This window comes from Microtus ochrogaster, chromosome 17 (genome assembly GCF_000317375.1).
Source record: "Microtus ochrogaster isolate Prairie Vole_2 chromosome 17, MicOch1.0, whole genome shotgun sequence".
Classification (NCBI taxonomy): Eukaryota; Metazoa; Chordata; class Mammalia; order Rodentia; family Cricetidae; genus Microtus; species Microtus ochrogaster.
This window is the reverse complement of record NC_022019.1, coordinates 24,120,552-24,129,112: the sequence shown is the minus strand read 5'-3', so window position 1 is coordinate 24,129,112 and position 8,561 is coordinate 24,120,552.

The following is an 8,561-nucleotide window of genomic DNA, read 5'->3' as shown; positions in this document are numbered from 1 at the left end:
TGTGTGTGTGTGTGTGTGTGTACATATCCTATGTCAAATGAAATTCTGTGCTTTGGAAAAATCATCTATAAAAATTTGTCTGTCCACATGGTGGGATTTTTTAAAATTTTTTCAATAACAACAATTCTGTTCACCACAGTAGATAAGTTTACTACTTTATGCTGTCAAATATTTTGACCTATATTGAGTGAGTTAGTAAATAGTGATTGATAGTTATGTCAATGCAGTATCTCCTATTATAGTCTATTTTAGAGTGTGAACGCTGCTGTACCATAATATTGCAAAATTGACTGTACATCTTGGATTTGACTGCTTGTAAATATCTCAAGATCTATAAATAAACACACAATGGAATATCAAAAAGAAAATAATTGTATTATAACAAGGAAAAGATGCATTCGAAACAAAATAAGTACCCTATTATCTCTGGGAAATTTTAATGTTATCTCTTGACTGAAGATTATTCTTGTCTGTAATGATGCTCTGAAAGCAACTTCCTGTTCTAAGCAATCCTATTTATTTCCTGGAATAAAAGTGGAGTGATTTGAATGAGAATGGCCCCCATAGGCTAATATATTTGGGCGTGTGCTCACTGGTAAGGAATAGAATGTGAGGTCTTGTTGGAGGAGGTGGGTCACAAGGTACAGGCCTGGAGGTTTCAAAATCCTACATCATTCAGTTAGGTTTCTCTCCCTCTCTCTAGTGATTATTGTTTCAACATGTAATCTCTCAGCTCCAGCTCGAGCCCAGTGCTATGCCAGCCTGCCTGGTACTATTTTCCCTACTGTGGTAGTCATGAATTCTAGATAATTCTATGGAACTGTGAGCCACCAATTAGTTTTTTAAATCTATATTTGTCCTTGGTCATGGCGTTTTGTTGCACAGTAGAAATATAACTGAGACAGTAATAATACAAATAAATAATTGAAGAAACAATATCTTTCTTGGTCGTCACTTACACAGTTTTCCACTTTCCTTTTCTTTTTTTTTTAAATATTTATTTATTATGTATACAATATTCTGTCTGTATGTCTACAGGCCAGAAGAGGGCACCAGACCTCATTCCAGATGGTTGTGAGCCACCATGTGGTTGCCGGGAATTGAACTCAGGACCTTTGGAAGAGCAGGCAATGCTCTTAACCACTGAGCCATCTCTCCAGCCCCCCCACTTTCCTTTTCTAATAAGTTTCAAAATTATCAAAATACTTTTTGTCTAGAAATGAAGACTTAAACCTTATTAAAACTGTCTTGATTACAAGATTATAAATTATTGATAACTTGCTTATCACAAGTTTCTCTCCTTGAATATGTATAGAAAAGAAAATAGTGACACGCATCTCATTTTCATGTTGCTTCATTTCAAGTTAATGATAAAATGCAATTGATTTAAAGCAATGTTGTACATATAATAAGTTGAATGCTATTCATTAAGTTGTCCCTTAAAACTGAACTTAAAATTAAGCATGACAGGTGGGGCAAAGGCAGTGCATGTCTTTAAGCCCAGCACTGGGGAGACAGAAGCAGACAGATCACTATGGGTTTGAGACTAGCCTTATCTACAATGCAGATGGCAGGATGGCCAGGATTTTATACATATACATTTAAGGGAAACTGCAGTTTTATGTGGTGATATATGACAATAAATCAGATACATGAATATTTTAGAAAAAGAAATACAATACTCCAAACGATCAGCAGGCTGGATGCTCAAGTATTCATAGTAAATCCAGTATGCCAGATGAGATATAAACAAGGTTTAAATTTGTGAGTGAAAGAAGCCAGATCAGCAAAGAGATATTGGGTCAGGTAGACAGCTTTGATAAACACATGACATAAGAGTTTAGTGTAATTCCTGGCTCAATGAAAAAAGCACATGTGTTATTCATATACTAAAGAAAGGATTTTAAATAAAAGCAACATTAATTATGACTTTTGTATACTTGATATAACAACTTGACATTTTCTTCCACTGAGGGAGGTTTTGCTTTATAGAGAAGTGACCAGATGCATCATTACTAGTTTCTTATTCTTAAAATTTACTGGTCAGACATAAACTGTGTCTAACTTAGTAATTTGCCAAGAACAGTTAGCTAAGTGCATGTTTATTCATTTAGGGATTATAGTCAATCAAGATATCATGAAAATCTTGCCCTCCTACTTCAAAGTAACTGTTATTAAGACATTACCGTGACTAGGCAGGTTTGGTATATTACAACTGATGTATCAACAGATAGCAATATTTAGTTTTTTATACATATTTTGGCATTGAATAGATGAAAAGTTACAGTTGCATAATAATAAAACTTCCCAGATTATATAAGAATTATATATATATGTATATATATATATGTTTAAATAAAATCAACACTTGACTTTTATATACTATTGTAAGATATTGCAACAAAATATTTAAATATTCAACTAACAAGTGACAAATGAAATAGGAAGAAATACTATTTATATTTCCCTTCTCATGGAAAAGAAAGAGGAAAAAATTCAAAGTATTCGTTCTTCATTCACTCTTTGAAAATAGTAATTGGCCAAAATAATGCCAATGAAAGCTGTATATGTGTACATCAAAATGCATGAGTATAGCATACAGATACATGAGTATAGCATACAGATACATGAGAATACCATACAGAAAAATGAGTATACCATACACATATGTGAGTATACTATGCAGATACATGAGTATACTGCACAGACATGTGAGCATACCAATCAAATACGTGAATATATCATACAGATGCATGAGTTTACCATATAGATACTATTGTTTTTAAAAAAGAAATAAATATCAGCTGTGGTTATTGGCTGGGTACACAGCATAAAGAATCCTAGCTCTAAAAACTATAAATCTTCCTATAGCTCATAAGAGAAGATGAAAGTAACTTCACAATATAGCATGCAACAGGGAGATGGAATATTTAGCTCCATCTCTTGTCTGAGTAAAGTAAAGAAATTTTTCTTTAAGATTGGGTGTGGTAGGTTTTCTTGCTCTTTTATTACCCTTGCAGAGATTGTGGCTTCATCTAATCATAAAAAATCTGAAATGGTTATCTGCCAAGGAAGTTCTTTACTACTCTTTCAGTTGTTTGACATGACTCATGATAAAAAAAAAAACTGTCAGTGTAATACACAAATGTGATTGTTGTACTGATTTCTTTTCACTCATTTCTTTCAGTTTATGTTTTCCTGATGTGTCCAGAATTTCCATTGATAAAGCGTAATTTACAAACACTGCTTGAAAGGAGAATTAAAAAGTAATCATAAAAAAAATTGGTGAACTAATAATCATTTTCTCATCTAAGGAGAAATTGTTCTGAAAAAAAAAAGAATTATAGTGAAAAGCCATTCAAGATATAAACATAAAGATAACCTTTAGAAGCCTGGCTGTGGTGGCGCACTCCTTTAATCCCAGCACTCGGGAGGCAGAGGCAGGCGGATCTCTGTGAGTTCGAGGCCAGCCTGGTCTACAAGAGCTAGTTCCAGGACAGGAACCAAAGCTACAGAGAAACCCTGTCTCGAAAATCCAAAAAAAAAAAAAAAGATAACCTTTAGAAACAGAGTATTAGGTATATAGACATCCATTTTAATAGATAGTGATGTTCAAGAAACCTAAATTAACAGTGGATCATTAGGTCTTGGAATGAGAAGAAAAAATTTACAGATTTTACTAACACCTGAGATCCTTGGATCCTGTGCAAAAACAACAAAATATATTATAGTTGAGGGCAGCTCATTTGTTCCCTGCCACTCAGCCCTGAAATAAATCACACAGAAACTATATTATTTGCAATACTATTTGGCCAAAAGCTTAAGAGTATTTCTAGCTACTTATTATATCCTAAACTAACCCATCTTCATTAACTTGTGCACCACCACAAGTCATGGCCTACAGACAGTTTCAGCAGGCTCTGGTAGGCATCTGTCCCCTGTGGTGACATGGCTCTTGACTCTGTCTACCCTCTCCTACTCTATTTTCTTGGAATTACTGTCTTGCCCTATGCCACTGGCTGAAAAACTTTTATTTATTAGTCAATAAAAGCAACACAAAACTAGAATGACTTCCCACATCATTTCCCCTTATCTGTTTAAGAGGAGGAAGGTTTTAACTACAGATTGGTTCCCAAATGGGGCTGACTAGATTTCTAGACAGAAAAGAAAAGAATTAAGTATGGTCTTTTTATATCCAACTATTTTTTTTGGATGGACTCTGTTGGTTCTGTTTGTTTGTGGTGAGCAGGAATGACATGGATCCTTTAAAAGAAGGCTTACTGACTCAGCATGAGAAATGGAAAATGTCTGGTTCAGGCTGCCAGAACAACTCTGGCTCTATCAGGAGGCCAAGCACTTAAATGGGATTTGTGAACAGCATGCTATTAGTTGCTTAATGGTGATATAAAGCTGCTGTAATTCAGGAGCTGGGGCAGCATGCATGGCTCTCAGAGGCAGCAAACATGCTTCTGTCATGATGGACTGGGCAGAGCCAACAGGGATGACCATGGAGTAGATCCTAGGTATGTTCACTTAGTATTTAAAAAAAAATTAAAAAAAGCTCCTGGTCAGAAAATAATTACAAATATGAAATAAAAACAAAAAAGACCTCTGAAGGGGTCACAGTGATAGATAAATATGCATAGGCGAGAGAGAGAGAAAGAGAGAGAGAGAGAGAGAGAGAGAGAGAGAGAGAGAGAAAGAGAAAAGAACATAAGCCCTTATGAAAGGAAATGAAACAATGACATCTTGAATTTGGTGTGCAAATAGATGTAATTAGAAAACATTGTTCTGAGTGAGGTAACCCATACTCCCCAAAATGAATATGGTATATACTCACTCCTAAGTGGATACTATCTATAAACAAAAGACATTGATTTAGACTCAAAAATAGTATTCAATTGATGATGTAATGATGCAATTCCGATAGTTGAGTGTTTTTCTGAAAAGCCTAGTGTTGTCTACTGTAAATTCTAACGAAACTGTAAGAGCTGTCATGTCACTTTGTACCTGTAGATGAGTACTCACGTGTCCAGCTAGAAAGGTGTAAGTTATTATCATTACAGGAGTGATGTTTGCCATGCCTTAAAATCTTCTGGGTGTCACCCTGCTGTCTCTAAAAGCCTTTAACTCTCTAAGAGTAAATTACTGGATGGCAATCTGTTAATGGTTAACTAAGTTGGGAAATTAGCATCCTGAATTTCTGAAGCTCATGACAACCAGTAGAACTCAGGCGCTATTTCTTGTCAGGCTAACCTAAGACTTACAGATTTGACTGCATAGGTAATAATGCTTTAGAACACAGTTCTGAGGAACAAAGAAGGAGAAGGCTTCTAAACTATTGAAGAAAGAGAAAAAGGTTTTCAACAGAAAGATTTTGGTTTAAGGACGTACTTATTGATAATATCTAAATATTTAGTATTTGAAGACAATTGTGAATTCTAATTAAATTACATAATTTCTACAACTATGCACAGACTAATTTTCCCTATAAGAGTAATCATTATCTATAAAATGAGAATTATAGTTGTTGATACCCAGTAATATGTCTGAAAATTAATAGGTTAAAAGCTTAGGAATTCCATGTACAAATTAAGAACATCCAGCTTCGTTAAATACTATGTTTATTCCTTAGATGCCTTCAAGCAATGCTTAATATATAAAATGCAAATATTTGTAAACATACATATCAGTGTAGGTATTGACTAAATATAATCACATGAATTATAAATGTTATAGAATGTATGCTAGTTATCAGATAAAATTTTAAAGTGAACTATTTATTCATTTTGAAAACAAGATTTTTATGTTTTCTATGTATTAAATATGCTCTTTAAAATCTTTTTTATTTGATTTTTGAAAACTACTACATAAATTTTCTCTCCACTATATATTATTTTAAGCAGCACAATAAGAAAAATGATAGATGATTTGAAAGTCTATGAACCACATATTTTCTGACTATCAGGTTGTTAAGTTGTAGAATCAAGTTTGAAGAAATCTCCTTGTATTTCTGGTCTTCATTAATATTCATGAAATATTTAGAACACTGAAATGTATATATCCAAAAGCTAGCATTTACCCCAATCTCAGTAATGTTTTTCCTTTTAACAATGCCATTGTTGGGGAGTCATAATATCCCCAGTCATCATAAATTGTTTGGGCATTACATTTGTTTATATTTTCATTCAAGCAAGAAAGGAGCAACAAGGAGAATTTCTTTAGGTGAAACATAAAATGTCTTGGGATGCAAAGAAAGATTTAAAGTTTACCTACCATATTACTCATTTTTAGAGTGCACCTATTCATCAATTCCTACTGGTTATGCACTGATTACCCTGAAGCAAAATTCAACATCAGTAAAATATGTAAGGTAAATGCTAGATTTTTTCCTATTTTCTACATCCCGGCATAATTTGATAAAGTGAAGCAAAACAAAAGTGAACCAAATGTTTTCCCAGGGCAAACTAAGCTAAACATCTTAACATTAAAGCTTCATGAATATAAAAATCCTTTATGGCCTTGGGGCATTTTATGTTTCCTATTGAAACAAATAAATAAGGTTAATTTGGAAGATATACTCAGCACCATTTATAATGCTATATTCTAAGAAAACGAAATGCTACAAAGCTCTTTGGGATAAAGGCAATGAAGCACAAATAAAAAAATAGTGATGGATTTAAGTTATAATATTTTTTAAATGTCATGATATGTTGTTTTTTTCTAACATTTGGCTTTATATTGAAAATCCTCTCCATCTTAAACTAGAATATTTTAAGTTATGTATGGTGGTAGTTTTGTTAGATGTTTTTTTTTAATTTCTTGTGTCTACTTACTTAAATAACTGTAAATAATTTTGTTGTGGAAGAGATGTTGGAGATAGCTTGAGGAAACACAGCTAATTGTATAAATTGTCCTTTCTTCCTTTAAGTTAGCAGATACAGTGTCCTCATGAGAGAAGTGGTGTTAGGGCACCATATTTCCACCTCCCAAACTGCTCAAATATGCTCATCAGTGATTAATATTTCTTCACATTGTTTGCAGAATCTATTTCTTCCAAAATGGAGATTCTCTATGTCTCATCTCCAGACATATTAGTAAGTACACAGACCAATCCTCCTCTGTTTCTCTTGCTGTTGTTTTATGCAAATCACATTGTCTGGAAAATGTCTGGTATACAATTTTCCTCATTCTACTAATAGTTAAACATTAAATATTTCACTGGCATTCTTTCAGTTGGAATTAAACAGAATTTCTTTTTTTCTCAAAATTTTTCTTTATTAGAAATCACACTGTAAATTCTAATTACCTCTACTTCCTTAACTGCTACACTTAAAAAATGATTATTTGATTTATTCAACACAGTACTATAATCAAAGTTTCATTTTTTTTTACCCCATGACTGAATTATACTGTTTGTGGATAGGCATTTCAAAGCTAAAGCCCTTAATTTGGTCCCCATCTTGCTTACTATATTTACTCCATGAACCTATCCTTCAAAGCTCATGTTTAGAAAATTTGCTAGATAAATGTGTATGAAAACTTCAGACACATATAATTTGTTACTTGTTAATCTCAATCCTGTGAGTATAGAAAACATTCACAATATGAAAGGCAATGGAAAATATTTTTTATCTTTAATTTTTCTTTTACTTTTTCATATTTTATATTCTTTTCATTTCATTTTTATGAAACACAGATTTTTTTAAACAATGTATTCTTATTATGGTTTTCACTCAACCAATTATTCCAAAACTTCCCACCCAACAATCTCTACCTTCCTTTCTACCTCCCACTGTAATACATACAAACATCTAAAAATAATAATAATAAATGTGACGAAACAAAAAAAACAAATGAGGAAAGGAAGAAACAAAGGAACAAAGTGAAAAGAGTCAAAGAAAAAGCATAATAAATACATATAGACAAAGAGACACACATAAAATCATAATACCAGAAACAATAAAATATATGTAAAATACCAGGAAGGAAAAATGTTAATGTCTAAGCAAAATATTGTTAGACAAATGTGGTAAATATTTTGTTTGTGCTTTAAGAAATAAAGCTTCGTGAAGAAAAGAGTTTGGAGCTAGCCATACTAGGCAGCCATAGAAGCCAGGTTGATGTAGCACACATCTTTAATCCCAGCATTTGGTAGTCAGAAGCAGAAAGATCTCCATGAGTTCAAGGCCATCCTGGACTAGACTAGTCTGACTCAGTGTAAAAGAGAAACAAAACCTAGTGGTGGCGGCTCAGACCTTTAATCCCAGCACTAGGGAGATGGCGATGGGAAGTGTTATGACTGGATGAAGAAAGTTCGCTATATACTTCTGAGCAATAAATCTTTCCATGTAATCTGAATTTTCCAACATCATAAATTCAAACTAGAAGTTTCAGTGATAAGAACTGTAGTGGGTTATTGGAGAGGCTCATATAAAATCTGTGTTTTTAAAAATGAGCTTAAGTTCACAAGAAAGGTCAAAGCAACACTTCAATAAAGATGTGGATGGGGAGAACTTGGGGCAACGGGATGATTGGGATACAGGAAGGTTGGATAGGGG